The sequence below is a fragment of the Pseudophryne corroboree genome, chromosome 6 (genome assembly GCF_028390025.1).
Source record: "Pseudophryne corroboree isolate aPseCor3 chromosome 6, aPseCor3.hap2, whole genome shotgun sequence".
NCBI classification, from domain to species: domain Eukaryota; kingdom Metazoa; phylum Chordata; class Amphibia; order Anura; family Myobatrachidae; genus Pseudophryne; species Pseudophryne corroboree.
In genome coordinates, this window is record NC_086449.1 from 34,214,339 (window position 1) to 34,236,908 (window position 22,570).

Here is a 22,570-nt window from a genome sequence, read left to right on the forward strand (position 1 = left end):
CGTACGACGTGCGTGCGCATTGCGGTGAATACTCATGCGCAGATTAGCCCCGCTTTGCCATGATCGCTGCACTGTGAAAATCCGTAGCGAGCGATCGACTCGGAATGAGGGCCATTGTACAGCCCCAGTGAGGCTGTCTGCGTTTATGTAAACACAGTGAGACTGTAATCTGATAAAATCCCTGAGGGATTGATATTGGGGGTCATTCCGACCCATTCGCAAGCAGCGGTTTATCGCTGTGGTGCGAACAGGTCCGGAATTGCGCATGAAGCGGTCGCAGAGCTGACCGCAAAGAAGATTGACAGAAAGAAGGTGTTCCAGGGCGGATCCGGACTGTTGGCTGCTGTTTTCGGGGAGTGGTAAGGAAAATGCAGACGTGTCCAGGAGAACGGAGGGCGGATGTCTGACGTCAAAGCCGGGCCCAGCATCGCAGAGATCATCGCACAGGGTAAGTATGTCCAGGGCTGGTCTTCTTCTGCTTGAAATTTTGTTAGCTTAGCAGGGCTGCACAAGCGATCGCAGCCCTGCTAAGCTAAAATACACTCCCCCATAGGCGTGGACTAGTTGATCGCAGTAGCAGCAAAAAGTTGCTGGCTGTGATCAACTCAGAATGACCACCATTGTGCACTAATATAGCGGCTCTCCCCCTCTACACCTGGTACCAGTAATCAGGGCATTATGTGGAGGAGCTGTGGAGGCTGCTGCTGCCAAGCAGAAGGCGCCAAAATGCTGCTGTGCCCGCTCTCATGTAGCTCCGTCCCCCGCCATGGCGCCGGAGCTACTGCTGTATATTTATACTGGCCATGTCTCCCAGCGTGTAAAAACCTCACATAAATGCTTGATTTACCTTCTAGTTAGCCAGTCTCACGCAGGGGCTACAGCAGGTCCCCCCCAGGAGGGACCCGTACGCCTCACCCGTACATTAAACTGGGGGACCCACCTAGTGGGGCCCCCGGTTGGTACTCACCACCGACGATCACCTTCAGGCAGCGTTAGGGGTGTGCGGAATGCTGCGGCTGCCAAGGTGCTATGCCCCGCTGAACGAACAGTCCCTCAGGACGGTGGTCCTGCAGCGAGGAAACGGCTCTGCTCCTCAAGAGGCCGGTGACCTTCACCCCCCTTCCCCCTCAACTCCCACGGCGCAGGTATGCTGTTGCCCGAACAGCATACCGAAATAAACAAAAGTTTAAAAGAAAATGAAGAGAAACTCTGGAGCTTCAGAGTGTGCATCCTCTCCTGAGGGCACTTTTTTCTAAACTGAGCTGTAGGAGGAGGCATAGAGGGGAGGAGCCAGCACACCCATTCCTTTGGAATCGTCTATACCCAATCGTATTCATTCTGTCCCCAATATCACTTATGGATGCTAGAGTAATATGTAAGATACTATGATGGAACCGCCACCTAGATACCCCCTTTATATATACTAACCTGATGCACAGGATAATATGTAAGATACTATGACGGAGCAGCCACCTAGATACCCCTTTATATACACACTAACCTGATGCACAGGGTAGTATGTAAGATACTATGATGGAACCGCCACCTAGATACCCCTTTATATACACTAACCTGATGCACAGGGTAATATGTAAGATACTATGACGGAGCAGCCACCTAGATACCCCTTTATATACACTAACCTGATGCACAGGGTAATATGTAAGATACTATGACGGAGCAGCCACCTAGATACCCCTTTATATACACTAACCTGATGCACAGGGTAATATGTAAGATACTATAAAGGAGCTGCCACCTACTGTAGATACCCCTTTATATATACTAACCTAATGCATAGGGTATTAAGATATGAAGGATATACCAACTAGATACCCTGTATATTTGAGTATAAAATAGGATTTTAATTACCTACCGGTAAATACTTTTCTCGTAGTCCATAGAGGATGCTGGGGTTCTATTTAGTACCATGGGGGTATAGACGGGTCCCTTGGGAGCCATTGGCACTTTAAGAGTTTAATAGTGTGGGCTGGTTCCTCCATCTATGCCCCTCCTACCAGACTCAGTCTAGAAACTGTGCCCGAGGAGACGGACATACTTTGAGAGAAGGAAATACACAGATAGTGGTGAGATTTACACCAACTCACACATAACAAAAAGGAAAGCCAAGCTAACCAACTTGAGCAACTGCTGAACCACAATACTTAACCAAGTAACAATGTAGTACTTAACCAAGCATCCTCTATGGACTACGAGAAAAGGATTTACCAGTAGGAAATTAAAATCCTATTTTCTCTTACGTCCTAGAGGATGCTGGGGTCCATTTAGTACCATGGTGATGTACCAAAGCTCCCAGTATGGGAGGGAGAGCGCTGAGGCTCCTGCAGAACACATTGACCAAACTTAAGGTCCTCAGAGGCCAAAGTAACGAACAAAGCCGAGACACCCCGGGCAGCCGCCCAGGAAGAACCCACTTTACGAGTAGAGTGGGCCTTAACCGATTTTGGACACGGCAAGCCTGCCGTAGAATAAGCATGCTGGATAGTAAACCTGATCTAAGCAGACGATTTCTCGCTGGAAGCAGGACACCCAACCTTGTTGGGATCATAAAGGAGAAACAGAGCGTCCGGCTTTCTGTGACGAGCAGTTCTCTTCACATAAATATTCAAAGCCCTCACAACATCCAAGGACTTTGAGGTAATTGAGGAGTCAGTAGCCACTGGCACCACAATAGTTTGGTTGATATGAAAAGCCGACACAACCTTTGGAAGAAATTGCTGACGCATTCTGAGCACAGCCCTAGCTTCACGGAAAATCAAGCAGGGGCTCTTGCGGGACAATGCCCCCAATTCTGACACACGTCTAGAAGATGCCAATGCCAAAAGTGTGACCGCCTTCCAAGTAACAAACTTGACATCCAGCTCCTGTAAAGGCTCGAACCAATCCGATTGCTGGAACTGCAGCACCACATTAAGATTCCACGGTGCCGTAGGAGGCACAAAAGGTGGTTGGATGTTTAGAAACCTCTTTCGAGAAAGTCTAAACCTCAGGGAGAGCAGCCAATTGTTTCTGGAAGAAAATGGACAAGGATGAAATCTGGACTTTAATTGAGCCAAAGCGTAGGCCCACATCCACACCTGCTTGTAGAAATAGAATTTTAATAACCTACCGGTAAATCCTTTTCTCGTAGTCCGTACAGGATGCTGGGGTGCATTTTAGTACCATGGAGTATAGACGGTTCTGCAGAAGCTTTCGGCACTTTAAGACTTTTTAACAGTGTGAACTGGCTCCTCCCTCTATGCCCCTCCTCCAGACCTCAGTATAGGAACTGTGCCCGAGGAGACGTACATATTCGAGAGAGGATTTACTAATAAACTTGTGGCGAGATTCACACCAGCTCACACCATATACAAAAAACGTCGGCTAACATGGCCTTGAACATAACTCATGCCAACCAGCATGTATAACCAACAGCAACAGCTGTCAACTTCTAAACACAAGTGTGTAAAAAAATTTTAACGTAATCAGCAGGAAAATGGAGCACTGGGCGGACACCCAGCATCCTCTACAGACTACGAGAGAAGGATTTACCGGTAGGTTATTAAAATCCTATTTTCTCTTACGTCCTAGAGGATGCTGGGGTCCATTTTAGTACCATGGGGATATACAAAAGCTCCCAGTACGGGCGGGAAAGTGCTAATGTTCCCGCAGAACTGACCAAATTTTAGGTTGTCAGCAGCCCAGTTGACAAACGTATAAAACTTAGCAAACGTGTTTGCGCCTAACCAAGTAGCAGCTCGGCAGATTTGCAATGCCGAGACACCCGGGCAGCCGCCCAGGACGAACCCACTTTCCTTGTAGAGTGGGCTTTCACCGAAGTCGGTAACGGCAATCCTGCCGTGGAATGAGCGTGCTGAATGGTACCCCTGATCCAGCGCGCAATAGTCTGCTTAGAAGCAAGATCCCTAATCTTGTTGGGGTCATAGAGAACAAATAAAGATTCTGTTTTCCTTATCCTAGCCGTTCTTGCGACATAAGTCCTCAACGCTCTGACGACATCCAAGGACTTTGGGACGGCTGAGGTGTCAGAAGCCACTGGCACCACCACTGGTTGGTTGATATGAAAAGACACAACCTCTGGAAGAAAGTACTGACGTGTTCTCAGTTCAGCCCTATCTTCATGAAATAATAAGTAAGGACTCTTGTGTGACAGAGCTCCTAACTCAGACACTCGTCTGCCTGAGGCCAAGGCCAACAGCATGACCACTTTCCAAGCGAGAAACTTCAACTCTATCTCTTGTAGAGGCTCAAACCAGTCCGATTTAAGGAACTGCAATACCACATTAAGATCCCATGGCGCCGCAGGAGGCACAAAGGGAGGTTGGATGCGCAGAACCCCTTTCACGAAGGTCTGAACCTCAGGAAGAGAAGCCAATTGTTTCTGAAAGAAAACTGACAAGGCCGAAATCTGAACCTTGATAGATTATTATTATTATTATTATCCTTTATTTATATGGCGCCACAAGGGTTCCGCAGCGCCCAACTACAGAGTACACGAATAATCAAACAGGAAAACAGCAACTTACAGTTGATGACAGTATAGGACAAGTACAGGGTAAATAAACATAGTTACATCAGCAGATGACACTGGAATAAGTATCAGGTGGCAGAAGACTGCTGGAGTTGATGCAGTTGAAGATTATTAAAGTAAGAAAGGATAAGCACATGAGGGAAGAGGGCCCTGCTCGTGAGAGCTTACATTCTAAAGGGGAGGAGTAGATCCTAATCACAATCCAGCATCCACACCCGCCTGTAGAAATAGAAGTCGTCCTAATTAAAATTCAACCGCAGGAGACTTCTTGGATTCACACCAAGAAACATATTTTCTCCAAATACGACGGTAATGTTTGGACGTTACCCCTTTCCTGGCCAGAATAAGTGTGGGAATGACTTCATTGGGAATACCCTTACGGCTAGGATCTGGCGCTCAACAGCCATGCCGTCCTGATAAACTAACGGCCCCTGCTGAAGCAGGTCCTCGCGAAGAGGAAGAGGCCGAGGATCTTCCAGTAATAACTCTTGAAGATCTGGATACCAAGCCCTCTTTGGCCAATCTGGAGCAATGAGTATTGCTCGAACTCTTGTTCTTCTGATGATCTTAAGAACTTTTGGAATAAGTGGAAGTGGAGGAAACAGATACACCGGCTGAAACACCCACTGGGTCGCCTTGGCGGTTTATGTAAGCTACTGCCATTACATTGTCTGACTGGATCTGTATGGGACGACCTTGAAGAAGGTATGCTACCTGATGAAGACTGTTGTACACAGCTCTCAATTCCTGAATGTTTATGTGAAGTCGAGTTTCTGGTCTTGACCACCTTCCTTAGAAGCTTTCACCTTGCGTGACTGCTCCCCATCCTCGGAGACTTGCATCCGTGGTCACCAGGATCCAGGTCTGAATCCCGAACCTGCGTCCCTCCAGGAGGTTAGACATTTGTAGCCACCACAGGATTCTGGCTTTTGTTGACAAGATTATCTTTTGATGCATGTGGAGATGCGACCCGGACCACTTGTCCAGTAGGTCCCACTGGAAGACCCTGGCATGGAATCGGCCATATTGTAGCGCCTCGTAAGCTGCTACCATTCTCCCCAACAGGCGAATGCACTGATGAATTGATACTGTTCTTGGTCTCAAAAGTTGTTTGACCATGCTCTGGATCTCCTGAGCCTTTTTCACCGGTAGAAATACTTTCTGTACCTCGGTGTCCAGTATCATTCCCAAAAATGATAACCTCATCGTCGGTTCCAACTGAGATTTTGGAAAGTTGATGATCCAACCGTGCTGTTGAAGTACCGTCAAGGTTAACGCTATGTTCTGGATTAGCTTGTCCCAGGATCTCGCTTTTATGAGATCGTCCAAGTATGGAATTATGTTGACTCCTTGTTTGCGAAGGAGAACCATCATCTCCGCCATCACCTTAGTGAATATTCTCGGAGCCGTGGAGGGCCCGAACGGTAATGTCTGGAATTGGTAGTGGCAATCCTGAACTGCAAACCTCAGGTATGCTTGATGTGGCGGGTAGATGGGGACATGCAAGTAAGCATCCTTGATGTCCACTGACACCAGAAATTCCTTTTCTTCCAAGCTGGAAATCACTGCTCTCAAGGAATCCATCTTGAATTTGAATCTTTTTAAACAAAAAATTCAGAGATTTTAGGTTTAAAATCGGCCTGACCGAGCCATCCCGGATTCGGTACTACAAACAGGCTGGAATAAAAGCCTTGATTCTTTTGTTCGGCAAGAACCAAGGACATTACTTTGTCTTGACATAATTTGTGTATTGCATTCAGGACATTTGTGCTGTCCTGAGCAGAAACTGGTAAGGCTGATTTGAAAAATCGGCATGGGGGATGATCTTGAAATTCCAACTTGTAACCTTGGGATATTATCTGTAACATCCAATTATCCAGGTCTGAGCGAAGCCAGACCTGGCTGAAAAATAGTAGACGTGCCCCCACCCGATCGCACTCCTGCAGAGGAGCCCCAGCGTCATGCTGTGGCTTTTGCAGAAGTAGTTGCTGACTTCTGCTCTTGGGAGCCTGGGGGTGTTGTAGGTTTTCTACCTTTTTCTCTCCCTTTTCCTGTGAAAAAAGGGGTACTTTTAGCCTTTTTGTACTTGTTGGGCCGAAAGGACTGCATAGTATGAGAATGATATACTTTTTTAGCCAGTGTAGTTGCAGACGACAGAAATGCTGACTTGCTAGATCTAGTAGTTGATATCATGGCATCTAATTTTTCTCCAAAGATGGCCTCACCATTGTATGGGAGCGCCTCAATATTTCTTTTGGATTCTGCGTCAGCATTCCATTGGCGTATCCAGAGTGCCCTGCGGGCTGAAACCGCCATAGCAGAGGCACGTGGGCCCAGTAAGCCTACGTCCTTCATAGCCTCAACCAAATAACCTGCAGAATCTTTGATATGACCTAGAATTTGCAGCATGTCATCTTTATCGACCGTGTCAATATTAACAATTAAGTTATCTGCCCACTTTTCGACTGCGTTGCCTACCCACGCAGTAGCAATTGTGGGCCTGAGTAACATACCCGTAGAAACATAGATGGACTTTAAAGTCGTCCCTAATTTGCGGTCAGCAGGTTCTTTTAATGAAGCTGCCCCCGGGGAAGGTAAAATAAGGGGTGGCGGCAGTGCTGTGGGAGTGAGCAGCAGCCAGGCAGGGGCTGTGTTCAGTACCCTTCAGGAGCTAATGGTGTCCTGTCAGCTGAAGCAGAGCCATTAAACTAACTGAGAAGTTGGTTCCTACTGCTCCCCCTAAGTCCCACGAAGCAGGGAAGCTGTTGCCAGCAGCTTCCCTGTAAAATAAAAAACCAAAGTCTTTTCCAGCAGAACTCTGTAGAGCTCCACTGATGTGCATCCAGTCTCCCGGGCACATTTTCTAAACTGAGGTCTGGAGGAGGGGCATAGAGGGAGGAGCCAGTTCACACAGATAAAAAGTCTTAAAGTCCCGAAGGCTCCTGCGGAACCGTCCATACCCCATGGTACTAAAATGGACCCCAGCATCCTCTAGGACGTAAGAGAAAAAAGGAAAAAACCGTCCTAGTCGAAACTCCACAGTAGGAAACCTCTTGGATCCACACCAAGACACATACTTTTTCCAAATCCGACGGTAATGTTTATACGTTACTCCCTTCCTAGCCTGCATCAGGGTAGGAATTACTTTTTTCGGAATGCCCTTCCGAGCTAATACCAGGCGCTCAACCTCCATGCCGTCAAACGTAGCCGCAGTAAGTCTTGATAAGCGAACGGCCCCTGTTGCAGAAGGTCCTCGCGAAGAGGAAGAGGCCTCGGATCCTCCAGCAGTAATTCCAGAAGGTCCGCGTACCAAGCCCTTCTTGGGCAGTCCGGATCAATGAGGATCGCCTGAATTCTTGTTCTTTTGATTAATCTGAGAATCCCTGGGATGAGTGGAAGTGGAGGGAACACATACACTGACTTGAATACTCACGGAGTTACTAGGTCGTCCACCGCCACTGCCTGTGGATCTCTTGACCTGGAACAGTACCTTCGAAGCTTCTTGTTCAGGCAGAAGCCATCATGTCTATTTGAGGTACACCCCAACGACTTGTTACCTCCGCGAACACCTCTGGGTGGAGGCCCCATTCTCCCGGATGGCAATAGTGTCTGCTGAGGAAGTCCGCTTCCCAGTTGTCCACTCCTGGAATGAAGATTGCTGACAGCGCTACCGTGTGCTTTTCTGCCCAGAGGAGGATTCTTGTTACCTCTGACAATGCGGCTCTGCTCTTCATTCCGCCCTGTCGGTTTATGTAGGACACCGTCGTTACATTGTCCGACTGAACCTGAATGGCCTGATCTTGTAGAAGATGTGGCGCTTGTAGAAGGCCGTTGTACACGGCCCTTAGTTCCAGAATGTTTATCGGAAGGATGGATTCCAGACTTGACCACTTTCCTTGGAAGTTTTCCCCTTGGGTGACTGCTCCCCAAGCTCTGAGACTTGCATCCGTGGTTAGAAGGATCCAATTCTGAATCCCGAACCTGCGGCACTCAATGTGAGAAGTTTGCAGCCACCAGAGGAGCGAAATTCTGTCTTTCGGCGACAGGCGTGTCCGCTGTTGCGTGTGAAGATGAGATCCCGACCATTTGTCCAGGAGATCCAACTGGAAGGACTGCGCATGAAATCTTCCGTACAGTAGAGCCTCGTAGGATGCAACCATCTTCCCCAGAAGGCGAATGCACTGTTGAACCGATACCAGTAGCGCAAATCTTAGATAAGCCTGGTGAGGTGGCCAGACCGAAATGTGAAGGTACGTATCCTTGATATCCAGGGATACCAGGAATTCCCCCTCCTCCAGACCTGAGATCACCGCTCTCAGAGACTCCATTTTGAACTTGAATTCCCTCAAGTAGGGGTTCAATGACTGCCAGTGATGGGGTAGCACATACGGGGGGTGGGGGGGCTCTGCCAGTACTGGGGTAGCATATACCTAGGGGGGAAGGGGGGGGGGGTACTGCCAGTGATGGGGTAGTATATAGCAGAGGGGGGGGGGGTTTTACTGCCAGTGATGGGATAGTACATAGCAGGTCAGTACTGCCAGTGATGGGGTAGTATATAACAGGTCAGTACTGCCAGTGCTGGAGTAGTACATAGCAGGGGGGTACTGCCAGTGCTGGGGTAGTATATAGCAGGGAGGTACTGCCAGTGATGGGGTAGTATATAGAAGGGGGGTACTGTCAGTGATGGGGTAGTATATAGCAGGAGGGTACTGCCAGTGATTGGGTAGTATATAGAAGGGGGCTACTGTCAGTGATGGGGAAGTATATAGCAGGAGGGTACTGCCAGTGATTGGGTAGTATATAGCAGGGAGAATTACTGCCAGTGATGGGGTAGTATATAGCAGAGGGGGGGGGGGGTTCCTGCCAGTGATGGGGTAGTATATAGCAGGTCCGTACTGCCAGTGATGGGGTAGTATATAACAGGTCGGTACTGCCAGTGATGGAGTAGTATATAGCAGGGGGCTACTGCCAGTGATGGGGTAGTATATAACAGCAGGGGTACTGCCAGTGATGGGGTAGTATATAGCAGGGGGTACTGCCAGTGATGGGGTAGTATATAGCAGGGGGGGTACTGCCAGTGATGGGGTAGTATATAGAAGGAGGGTACTGTCAGTGATGGGGTAGTATATAGCAGGAGGGTACTGCCAGTGATTGGGTAGTATATAGCAGGGAGGATTACTGCCAGTTATGGGGTAGTATATAGCAGAGGGGGGGGGGGTTCCTTTCAGTGATGGGGTAGTATATAGCAGGTCGGTAATGCCAGTGATGGGGTAGTATATAACAGGTCGGTACTGCCAGTGATGGAGTAGTATATAACAGGTCGGTACTGCCAGTGATGGAGTAGTATATAGCAGGGGGCTACTGCCAGTGATGGGGTAGTATATAGCAGAGAGGGTACTGCCAGTGATGAGGTAGTATATAGCAGGGGGGGTACAGCCAGTGATGGGGTAGTATATAGCAGGAGGGGTACAGCCAGTGATGGGGTAGTATATAGCAGGAGGGGTACTGCCAGTGATGGGGTAGTATATAGCAGGGGGGGTACTGCCAGTGCTGGAGTAGTACATAGCAGGGGGGTACTGCCAGTGATAGGGTTGTATATAGCTGGGGGGTACTGCCAGTGATGGGGTAGTAAATAACAGGGGGGTACTGCCAGTGCTGGGGTAGTATATAGCAGGGGGTTACTGCCAGTGATGGGGTAGTATATAACAGCAGGGATACTGCCAGTGATGGGGTAGTATATAGCAGGGGGGTACTGCCAGTGCTGGAGTAGTATATAGCAGGGGGTTACTGCCAGTAATGGGGTAGCATATAGAAGAGGGGGTACCGTCAGTGATGGGGTAGTATATAGCAGGGAGGATACTGCAAGTTATGGGGTAGTATATAGCAGAGGGGGGGGGGGGGGGGAGGGGGGGGGTTTACTGCCAGTGATGGTGTAGTATATAGCAGGTCGGTACTGCCAGTGATGGGGTAGTATATAACAGGTCCGTACTGCCAGTGATGGGGTAGTATATAACAGGTCGGTACTGCCAGTGATGGAGTAGTATATAGCAGTGGGGTACTGCCAGTGATGGGGTAGTATATATCAGAGAGGGTACTGCCAGTGATTAGGTAGTATATAGCAGGGGGGGTACGGCCAGTGATGGGGTAGTATATAGCAGGAGGGGTACTGCCAGTGATGGGGTAGTATATAGCAGGAGGGGTACTGCCAGTGATGGGGTAGTATATAGCAGGGGGGTACTGCCAGTGATGGGGTAGTATATAGCAGGAGGGGTACTGCCAGTGATGGGGTAGTATATAGCAGGAGGGGTACTGCCAGTGATGGGGTAGTATATAGCAGGAGGGGTACTGCCAGTGATGGGGTAGTATATAACAGGTCGGTACTGCCAGTGATGGGGTAGTATATAACAGGTCCGTACTGCCAGTGATGGGGTAGTATATAACAGGTCGGTACTGCCAGTGATGGAGTAGTATATAGCAGTGGGGTACTGCCAGTGATGGAGTAGTATATAGCAGAGAGGGTACTGCCAGTGATGAGGTAGTATATAGCAGGGGGGGTACGGCCAGTGATGGGGTAGTATATAGCAGGAGGGGTACTGCCAGTGATGGGGTAGTATATAGCAGGAGGGGTACTGCCAGTGATGGGGTAGTATATAGCAGGGGGGTACTGCCAGTGATGGGGTAGTATATAGCAGGGGGGTACTGCCAGTGATGGGGTAGTATATAGCAGGGGGGTACTGCCAGTGATGGGGTAGTATATAGCAGTGGGGTACTGCCAGTGATGGGGTAGTATATAGCAGGAGGGGTACTGCCAGTGTTGGGGTAGTATATAGCAGGAGGGGTACTGCCAGTGATGGGGTAGTATATAGCAGGAGGGGTACTGCCAGTGATGGGGTAGTATATAGCAGGAGGGGTACTGCGAGTGATGGCGGTAGTATATAGCAGGGGGGTACTGCCAGTGATGGGGTAGTATATAGCAGGAGGGGTACTGCCAGTGATGGGGTAGTATATAGCAGGAGGGGTACTGCCAGTGATGGGGTAGTATATAGCAGGAGGGGTACTGCCAGTGATGGGGTAGTATATAGCAGGAGGGGTACTGCCAGTGATGGGGTAGTATATAGCAGGAGGGGTACTGCCAGTGATGGGGTAGTATATAGCAGGAGGGGTACTGCCAGTGATGGGGTAGTATATAGCAGGTCGGTACTGCCAGTGATGGGGTAGTATATAACAGGTCCGTACTGCCAGTGATGGGGTAGTATATAACAGGTCGGTACTGCCAGTGATGGAGTAGTATATAGCAGTGGGGTACTGCCAGTGATGGAGTAGTATATAGCAGAGAGGGTACTGCCAGTGATGAGGTAGTATATAGCAGGGGGGGTACGGCCAGTGATGGGGTAGTATATAGCAGGAGGGGTACTGCCAGTGATGGGGTAGTATATAGCAGGAGGGGTACTGCCAGTGATGGGGTAGTATATAGCAGGGGGGTACTGCCAGTGATGGGGTAGTATATAGCAGGGGGGTACTGCCAGTGATGGGGTAGTATATAGCAGTGGGGTACTGCCAGTGATGGGGTAGTATATAGCAGGAGGGGTACTGCCAGTGTTGGGGTAGTATATAGCAGGAGGGGTATTGCCAGTGATGGGGTAGTATATAGCAGGAGGGGTACTGCCAGTGATGGGGTAGTATATAGCAGGAGGGGTACTGCGAGTGATGGCGGTAGTATATAGCAGGGGGGTACTGCCAGTGATGGAGTAGTATATAGCATGAGGGGTACTGCCAGTGATGGGGGTAGTATATAGCAGGGGGCTACTGCAAGTGATGGGGTAGTATATAGCAGGGGGGGTACTGCCAGTGATGGGGTAGTATATAGCAGGAGGGGTACTGCCAGTGATGGGGTAGTATATAGCAGGGGGGGGGGGGGTACTGCCAGTGATGGGGTAGTATATAGAAGGAGGGTACTGTCAGTGATGGGGTAGTATATAGCAGGAGGGTACTGCCAGTGATTGGGTAGTATATAGCAGGGAGGATTACTGCCAGTTATGGGGTAGTATATAGCAGAGGGGGGGGGGTTCCTTTCAGTGATGGGGTAGTATATAGCAGGTCGGTACTGCCAGTGATGGGGTAGTATATAACAGGTCGGTACTGCCAGTGATGGAGTAGTATATAACAGGTCGGTACTGCCAGTGATGGAGTAGTATATAGCAGGGGGTTACTGCCAGTGATGGGGTAGTATATAACAGCAGGGATACTGCCAGTGATGGGGTAGTATATAGCAGGGGGGTACTGCCAGTGCTGGAGTAGTATATAGCAGGGGGTTACTGCCAGTAATGGGGTAGCATATAGAAGAGGGGGTACCGTCAGTGATGGGGTAGTATATAGCAGGGAGGATACTGCCAGTTATGGGGTAGTATATAGCAGAGGGGGGGGGGGGGGAGGGGGGGTTTACTGCCAGTGATGGTGTAGTATATAGCAGGTCGGTACTGCCAGTGATGGGGTAGTATATAACAGGTCCGTACTGCCAGTGATGGGGTAGTATATAACAGGTCGGTACTGCCAGTGATGGAGTAGTATTATAGCAGTGGGGTACTGCCAGTGATGGGGTAGTATATATCAGAGAGGGTACTGCCAGTGATTAGGTAGTATATAGCAGGGGGGGTACGGCCAGTGATGGGGTAGTATATAGCAGGAGGGGTACTGCCAGTGATGGGGTAGTATATAGCAGGAGGGGTACTGCCAGTGATGGGGTAGTATATAGCAGGAGGGGTACTGCCAGTGATGGGGTAGTATATAGCAGGGGGGTACTGCCAGTGATGGGGTAGTATATAGCAGGAGGGGTACTGCCAGTGATGGGGTAGTATATAGCAGGAGGGGTACTGCCAGTGATGGGGTAGTATATAGCAGGTCGGTACTGCCAGTGACGGGGTCGTATATAACAGGTCCGTACTGCCAGTGATGGGGTAGTATATAACAGGTCGGTACTGCCAGTGATGGAGTAGTATATAGCAGTGGGGTACTGCCAGTGATGGAGTAGTATATAGCAGAGAGGGTACTGCCAGTGATGAGGTAGTATATAGCAGGGGGGGTACGGCCAGTGATGGGGTAGTATATAGCAGGAGGGGTACTGCCAGTGATGGGGTAGTATATAGCAGGAGGGGTACTGCCAGTGATGGGGTAGTATATAGCAGGAGGGTACTGCCAGTGATGGGGTAGTATATAGCAGGGGGGGTACTGCCAGTGATGGGGTAGTATATAGCAGTGGGGTACTGCCAGTGATGGGGTAGTATATAGCAGGAGGGGTACTGCCAGTGTTGGGGTAGTATATAGCAGGAGGGGTACTGCCAGTGATGGGGTAGTATATAGCAGGAGGGGTACTGCCAGTGATGGGGTAGTATATAGCAGGAGGGGTACTGCGAGTGATGGCGGTAGTATATAGCAGGGGGGTACTGCCAGTGATGGGGTAGTATATAGCAGGAGGGGTACTGCCAGTGATGGGGTAGTATATAGCAGGAGGGGTACTGCCAGTGATGGGGTAGTATATAGCAGGAGGGGTACTGCCAGTGATGGGGTAGTATATAGCAGGAGGGGTACTGCCAGTGATGGGGTAGTATATAGCAGGAGGGGTACTGCCAGTGATGGGGTAGTATATAGCAGGAGGGGTACTGCCAGTGATGGGGTAGTATATAGCAGGTCGGTACTGCCAGTGATGGGGTAGTATATAACAGGTCCGTACTGCCAGTGATGGGGTAGTATATAACAGGTCGGTACTGCCAGTGATGGAGTAGTATATAACAGTGGGGTACTGCCAGTGATGGAGTAGTATATAGCAGAGAGGGTACTGCCAGTGATGAGGTAGTATATAGCAGGGGGGGTACGGCCAGTGATGGGGTAGTATATAGCAGGAGGGGTACTGCCAGTGATGGGGTAGTATATAGCAGGAGGGGTACTGCCAGTGATGGGGTAGTATATAGCAGGGGGGTACTGCCAGTAATGGGGTAGTATATAGCAGGGGGGTACTGCCAGTGATGGGGTAGTATATAGCAGTGGGGTACTGCCAGTGATGGGGTAGTATATAGCAGGAGGGGTACTGCCAGTGTTGGGGTAGTATATAGCAGGAGGGGTACTGCCAGTGATGGGGTAGTATATAGCAGGAGGGGTACTGCCAGTGATGGGGTAGTATATAGCAGGAGGGGTACTGCGAGTGATGGCGGTAGTATATAGCAGGGGGGTACTGCCAGTGATGGAGTAGTATATAGCATGAGGGGTACTGCCAGTGATGGGGGTAGTATATAGCAGGGGGGTACTGCAAGTGATGGGGTAGTATATAGCAGGGGGGGTACTGCCAGTGATGGGGTAGTATATAGCAGGAGGGGTACTGCCAGTGATGGGGTAGTATATAGCAGGGGGGGGGGGGGTACTGCCAGTGATGGGGTAGTATATAGCAGGGGGGGTACTGCCAGTGATGGGGTAGTATATAGCAGGAGGGGTACTGCCAGTGATGGGGTAGTATATAGCAGGAGGGGTACTGCCAGTGATGGGGAAGTATATAGCAGGAGGGAAGGGGGGGGCGGGGCTGCTAGTGATGGGGTAGTATATAGCAGGAGGGGTACTGCGAGTGATGGCGGTAGTATATAGCAGGGGGGTACTGCCAGTGATGGAGTAGTATATAGCAGGAGGGGTACTGCCAGTGATGGGGGTAGTATATAGCAGGGGGGTACTGCCAGTGATGGAGTAGTATATAGCAGGAGGGGTACTGCCAGTGATGGGGGTAGTATATAGCAGGGGGGTACTGCCAGTGATGGAGTAGTATATAGCAGGAGGGGTACTGCCAGTGATGGGGTAGTATATAGCAGGGGGGTACTGCCAGTGATGGGGTAGTACATAGCAGGAGGGGTACTGCCAGTGATGGGGTAGTATATAGCAGGAGGGGTACTGCCAGTGATGGGGTAGTATATAGCAGGAGGGGTACTGCCAGTGTTGGGGTAGTACACAGGTTCTCAAACTCGGTCCTCAGGACCCCACACAGTGCATGTTTTGCAGGTCTCCTCACAGAATTGCAAGTGAAATAATTAACTCCACCTGTGTACCTTTTAAAAATGTGTCAGTGACTAATTAATACACCTGTGCACCTGCTGGGTTACCTGCAAAACATGCACTGTGTGGGGTCCTGAGGACCGAGTTTGAGAACCCCTGGGGTAGTATATAGCAGGTCGGTACTGCCAGTGATGGGGTAGTATATAACAGGTCGGTACTGCCAGTGATGGGGTAGTATATAACAGGTCGGTACTGCCAGTGATGGGGGTAGTATATAGCAGTGGGGTACTGCCAGTGATGGAGTAGTATATAGCAGAGAGGGTACTGCCAGTGATGGGGTAGTATATAGCAGGGGGGTACTGCCAGTGATGGTGTAGTATATAGCAGGAGGGGTACTGCCAGTGATGGGGTAGTATATAGCAGGGGGGGGGGGTACTGCCAGTGATGGGGTAGTATATAGCAGGGGGGGGTACTGCCAGTGATGGGGTAGTATATAGCAGGGGGGGTACTGCCAGTGATGGGGTAGTATATAGCAGGAGGGGTACTGCCAGTGATGGGGTAGTATATAGCAGGAGGGAAGGGGGGGGGGGGGCGGGGCTGCCAGTGATGGGGTAGTATATAGCAGGAGGGGTACTGCCAGTGATGGGGTAACATATAGCAGGTGGGAAGGGCTGCTAGTGATGGGGCGGCATATACAGGAGGTTGAATCTAGACGCTACCATATACGGGATGATGGTGTGAGGACATACATATGAGGTTGCACAGAGGAGACAATTACACAGCAGCCGCCGCCGATCAACCCCACCACTCCGCACACACTATACTGCCTCTAGTCGAGCACCAGGGGCCCCGCACACAGTTGATGGGGCCACTCACACTCACCTCACTCACCGCCGCGCCTCCTATTCTCCCACAGGCTCCTGTGCACGAGCGCTGGACTCTCCGGACAGTCAGGGGGCGCGTCCGGGGCAGGAAACTGGGCGGGGACGCGCGAGTATGGGAGAGGAGACTGGGCGGGATCATTGGGGTGAGGGAAGGCGACTGGGCGGGAAGATGCGTGAGAGGGAGGAGGTGGGCAGGGACATGTAAAGAGAGGGAGAAGACTGGGCGGGGACAGGCGGGCGAACACACACTTTTCCCTCAGGCGCACAGCGCTGTGACGCCGCCGGGTCCTCCTGAGCTTCTCCATGTCATGTGACTGCTCAGCGTTGGTTGCCCTGGTGATGCCCCATGATTCTTTGCTTACCGCGTCCCGCGGGATATGTGTTCCCCTACCTGCACAGCAGTGTGTTCCCCATCACTGACATTCCCCTGTGCCCTGCATAGTGTCAGCCCCTGTGATGCCCCATATACCCCCTGTTACACAGTCTGGGTGAGCCGGGTCCTAGCATTAGTAGTCAGTGTATAGGTCAGCCTGGGAGGTGGTTGATAGACAGACAGTGAAAAGGTCTTATGGGCCCTCACTGGCAGATCTCACTGCACAATATGAACGTTCTCGTTCATATCGTGCAGTGTGTAGGCACCAACGATTAACGATGCGTGCCCCATCGCTTATGCATGCAGGCCAATATGGACGAGATTGTCCACATTAGCATGCATTGGGGTGGTCTTCAGTATACCGGCGCCGGAATCCCGACAGCCGACATACCGACACTTTCTCTGACGTCCTAGTGGATGCTGGGACTCCGTAAGGACCATGGGGGATAGCGGCTCAGCAGGAGACAGGGCACAAAATAAAAGCTTAAGGATCAGGTGGTGTGCACTGGCTCCTCCCCCTATGACCCTCCTCCAAGCCCCAGTTAGATTTTTGTGCCCGGCCGAGAAGGGTGCAATCTAGGTGGCTCTCCTGAGCTGCTTAGAATAAAAGTTTAGTTTAGGTTTTTTTATTTTCAGTGAGTCCTGCTGGCAACAGGCTCACTGCATCGTGGGACTAAGGGGAGAAGAAACGGACTCACCTGAGTGCAGAGTGGATCGGGTTTCTTAGGCTACTGGACATTAGCTCCAGAGGGACGATCACAGGTTCAGCCTGGATGGGTCACCGGAGCCGCGCCGCCGTCCCCCTTACAGAGCCAGAAGAGACGAAGAGGTCCGGTGAAATCGGCGGCAGAAGACATCCTGTCTTCAGTCTAAGGTAGCGCACAGCACCGCAGCTGTGCGCCATTGCTCTCAGCACACTTCACACTCCGGTCACTGAGGGTGCAGGGCGCTGGGGGGGAGCGCCCTGAGACGCAATATAACAGTATATACCTTAGGTGGCAAAAAGAATACATCACATATAGCTCCTGGGCTATATGGATGTATTTTTAACCCCTGCCATTTTTACACAAAAAAGCGGGAGATAAGGACGTCATGAAGGGGCGGAGCCTATCTCCTCAGCACACAAGCGCCATTTTCCCTCACAGCTCCGCTGGAAGGACGGCTCCCTGACTCTCCCCTGCAGTCCTGCTTCAGAATCAGGGTAAAAAAGAGAAGGGGGGGGGGGCATTTTTGGCAGCAAATAACGATAATAACAGCAGCTATAAGGGAATAACACTTATATAAGGTTATCCCTGTATATATATATAGCGCTGGGTGTGTGCTGGCAGACTCTCCCTCTGTCTCTCCAAAGGGCTAAGTGGGGTCCTGTCCTCTATCAGAGCATTCCCGGTGTGTGTGCTGTGTGTCGGTACGCGTGTGTCGACATGTATGAGGAGGAAAATGATGTGGAGGCGGAGCAGTTGCCTGTGTTGGTGATGTCACCCCCTAGGGAGTCGACACCTGACTGGATGATTGTATTTAAACAATTAAGTGATAATGTCAGCAATTTGCAAAAAACTGTTGACGACATGAGACAGCCGGCAAATCAATTAGTGCCTGTCCAGGCGTCTCAGACACCGTCAGGGGCGCTAAAACGCCCGTTACCTCAGTGGGTCGACACAGACCCTGACACAGATACTGAGTCTAGTGTCGACGGTGACGAGACAAACGTAATGTCCAGTAGGGCCACACGTTACATGATCACGGCAATGAAAGAGGCATTGAACCTTTCTGACACTACAAGTACCACAAAGAAGGGTATTATGTGGGGTGTGAAAAAACTACCAATAGTTTTTCCTGAGTCAGAGGAAATAAATGAGGTGTGTGATAAAGCGTGGGTTTCCCCCGATAAAAAAACAGCTAATTTCTAAAAAATTATTAGCATTATATCCCTTCCCGCCAGAGGTTAGGGCGCGTTGGGAAACACCCCCTAGGGTAGATAAGGCGCTCACACGTTTATCTAAACAAGTAGCGTTACCGTCTCCTGATACGGCCACCCTCAAAGAACCAGCTGATAGAAGGCTGGAAAATATCCTAAAAAGTATATACACACATACTGGTGTTATACTGCGACCAGCAATCGCCTCAGCCTGGATGTGCAGTGCTGGAGTCGCATGGTCGGATTCCCTGACTGAGAATATTGATACCCTGGATAGGGACAATATTTTGTTAACTATAGAACATTTAAAGGATGCATTACTATATATGCGTGATGCACAGAGGGATATTTGCACCCTGGCATCAAGAGTAAGTGCTATGTCCATCTCTGCCAGAAGAGCGTTATGGACGCGACAGTGGTCAGGGGATGCGGATTCCAAACGGCACATGGAAGTATTGCCGTATAAAGGGGAGGAGTTATTTGGGGCTGGTCTATCGGACCTGGTGGCCACGGCAACGGCTGGAAAATCCACCTTTTTACCCCAGGTCACTTCACATCAGCAGAAAAAGACGCCGTCTTTTCAAACTCAGTCCTTTCGTTCCCATAAGTACAAGCGAGCAAAAGGCCACTCTTTTCTGCCCCGGGGCAGAGGAAGAGGAAAAAGACTGCACCATGCAGCCGCTTCCCAGGAGCAGAAGCCCTCCCCTGCTTCTGCCAAGTCTTCAGCATGACGCTGGGGCTTTACAAGCAGTCTCAGATATGGTGGGGGCCCGTCTCAAGAATTTCAACGCGCAGTGGGCTCACTCGCAAGTGGATCCCTGGATTCTACAGGTAGTATCGCAGGGGTACAAACTGGAATTCGAGGCGTTTCCCCCTCGTCGGTTCCTGAAGTCTGCTTTACCAAAGTCTCCCTCCGACAGGGAGGCAGTTTTGGAAGCCATTCACAAGCTGTATTCCCAGCAGGTGATAATCAAGGTACCCCTCCTGCAACAAGGAAAGGGGTATTATTCCACGCTGTTTGTGGTACCGAAGCCGGACGGCTCGGTGAGACCAATTTTAAATCTGAAATCCTTGAACACTTACATAAAAAGGTTCAAATTCAAGATGGAGTCACTCAGAGCAGTGATAGCGAACCTGGAAGAAGGGGACTATATGGTGTCTCTGGACATCAAAGATGCTTATCTCCACGTCCCAATATACCCTTCTCACCAAGGGTACCTCAGGTTTGTAGTACAAAACTGTCATTATCAGTTTCAGACGCTGCCGTTTGGATTGTCCACGGCACCTCGGGTCTTTACCAAGGTAATGGCCGAAATGATGATTCTTCTACGAAGAAAAGGCATTTTAATTATCCCTTACTTGGACGATCTCCTGATAAGGGCAAGATCCAGGGAACAGTTAGAAGTCGGAGTAGCACTATCTCAGGTAGTGTTACGTCAGCACGGGTGGATTCTAAATATTCCAAAATCGCAGCTGATTCCAACGACACGTCTACTGTTCCTAGGAATGATTCTGGACACAGTCCAGAAGAAGGTGTTTCTCCCGGAGGAGAAGGCCAGGGAGTTATCCGAGCTAGTCAGGAACCTCCTAAAACCAGGCCAGGTCTCAGTGCATCAGTGCACGAGGGTCCTGGGAAAAATGGTGGCTTCTTACGAAGCGATTCCATTCGGAAGATTCCATGCAAGAACGTTTCAGTGGGATCTACTGGACAAATGGTCCGGATCGCATCTGCAGATGCATCAGCGGATAACCCTGTCGCCAAGGACAAGGGTGTCTCTCCTGTGGTGGCTGCAGAGTGCTCATCTACTAGAGGGCCGCAGATTTGGCATTCAGGATTGGATCCTGGTAACCACGGATGCCAGCCTGAGAGGCTGGGGAGCAGTCACACAGGGAAGGAATTTCCAGGGCTTGTGGTCAAGCATGGAAACATCTCTTCATATAAACATTCTGGAACTAAGGGCCATTTACAATGCCCTAAGTCAAGCAAAACCTCTGCTTCAAGCTGCAAGGATTCTTCGCTGGGCGGAAAATCATGTGATAGCACTGTCAGCAGTGTTCATTCCGGGAGTGGACAACTGGGAAGCAGACTTCCTCAGCAGACACGACCTTCACCCGGGAGAGTGGGGATTTCACCCAGAAGTCTTCCACCTGATTGTAAACCGTTGGGAAAAACCAAAGGTGGACATGATGGCGTCACGTCTAAACAAAAAACTGGACAGATATTGCGCCAGGTCAAGGGACCCTCAGGCAATAGCAGTGGACGCTCTGGTAACGCCGTGGGTGTACCAGTCAGTGTATGTGTTCCCTCCTCTGCCTCTCATACCAAAAGTACTGAGAATCATAAGAAGGAGAGGAGTAAGAACTATACTCGTGGTTCCGGATTGGCCAAGAAGGACTTGGTACCCGGAACTTCAAGAGATGCTCACGGACGAACCGTGGCCTCTACCTCTAAGAAAGGACCTGCTACTGCAGGGGCCTTGTCTGTTCCAAGACTTACCGCGGCTGCGTTTGACGGCATGGCGGTTGAACGCCGGATCCTGAGGGAAAAAGGCATTCCAGAAGAAGTCATTCCTACTCTGGTCAAAGCCAGGAAGGACGTAACCGCAAAACATTATCACCGCATTTGGCGTAAATATGTTGCGTGGTGTGAGGCCAAGAGAGCCCCTACAGAGGAATTTCAACTGGGTCGTTTCCTTCATTTCCTGCAAACAGGACTGTCTATGGGCCTAAAATTAGGGTCCATTAAGGTTCAAATTTCGGCCCTGTCGATTTTCTTCCAGAAAGAACTGGCTTCAGTACCTGAAGTTCAGACATTTGTAAAAGGGGTGCTGCACATACAGCCTCCTTTTGCGCCTCCAGTGGCACCTTGGGATCTCAATGTGGTGTTGAGTTTTCTAAAGTCACATTGGTTTGAACCACTTTCCACTGTGGACTTAAAATATCTCACATGGAAGGTGTCGATGCTGTTAGCCTTGGCTTCAGCCAGGCGTGTGTCAGAATTGGCGGCTTTATCATATAAAAGCCCTTACTTAATTTTTCATTCTGACAGGGCGGAATTGAGGACTCGTCCTCAATTTCTACCTAAGGTGGTTTCTGCATTTCACATGAACCAACCTATTGTGGTACCTGCGGCTACCAGGGACTTAGAGGACTCTAAGTTGCTTGACGTTGTCAGGGCCTTGAAAATATATGTTTCCAGGACGGCTGGAGTCAGAAAATCTGACTCGCTGTTTATCCTGTATGCACCCAACAAGCTGGGTGCTCCTGCTTCTAAGCAGACGATTGCTCGTTGGATTTGTAGTACAATTCAGCTTGCACATTCTGTGGCAGGATTGCCACAGCCAAAATCAGTAAAAGCCCATTCCACAAGGAAAGTGGGCTCATCTTGGGCGGCTGCCCGAGGGGTCTCGGCTTTACAACTTTGCCGAGCAGCTACTTGGTCAGGGGCAAACACGTTTGCTAAATTCTACAAATTTGATACCCTGGCTGAGGAGGACCTGGAGTTCTCTCATTCGGTGCTGCAGAGTCATCCGCACTCTCCCGCCCGTTTGGGAGCTTTGGTATAATCCCCATGGTCCTTACGGAGTCCCAGCATCCACTAGGACGTCAGAGAAAATAAGATTTTACTTACCGATAAATCTATTTCTCGTAGTCCGTAGTGGATGCTGGGCGCCCATCCCTAGTGCGGATTGTCTGCAATACTTGTATATAGTTATTGTTACAAAAATTCGGGTTATTATTGTTGTGAGCCATCTTTTCAGAGGCTCCTTTGCGTTTATCATACTGTTAACTGGGTTCAGATCACAAGTTGTACG

At 50.1% G+C, this 22,570-nt stretch overlaps 1 protein-coding gene across 1 annotated transcript in view; it reads right to left on the minus strand.

Moving 5' to 3' along the window:
- LOC134935982 (oocyte zinc finger protein XlCOF7.1-like) overlaps positions 1-16,745 on the minus strand; it is a 36,246-nt gene extending 19,501 nt beyond the window's left edge. The window contains exon 1 of the mRNA XM_063930848.1: positions 16,463-16,745. The gene's annotated coding sequence lies outside the window, so the exon portion shown is untranslated. The remainder of the gene's footprint in view (positions 1-16,462) is intronic.
- Between the last annotated feature and the right edge of the window lie 5,825 nt (positions 16,746-22,570).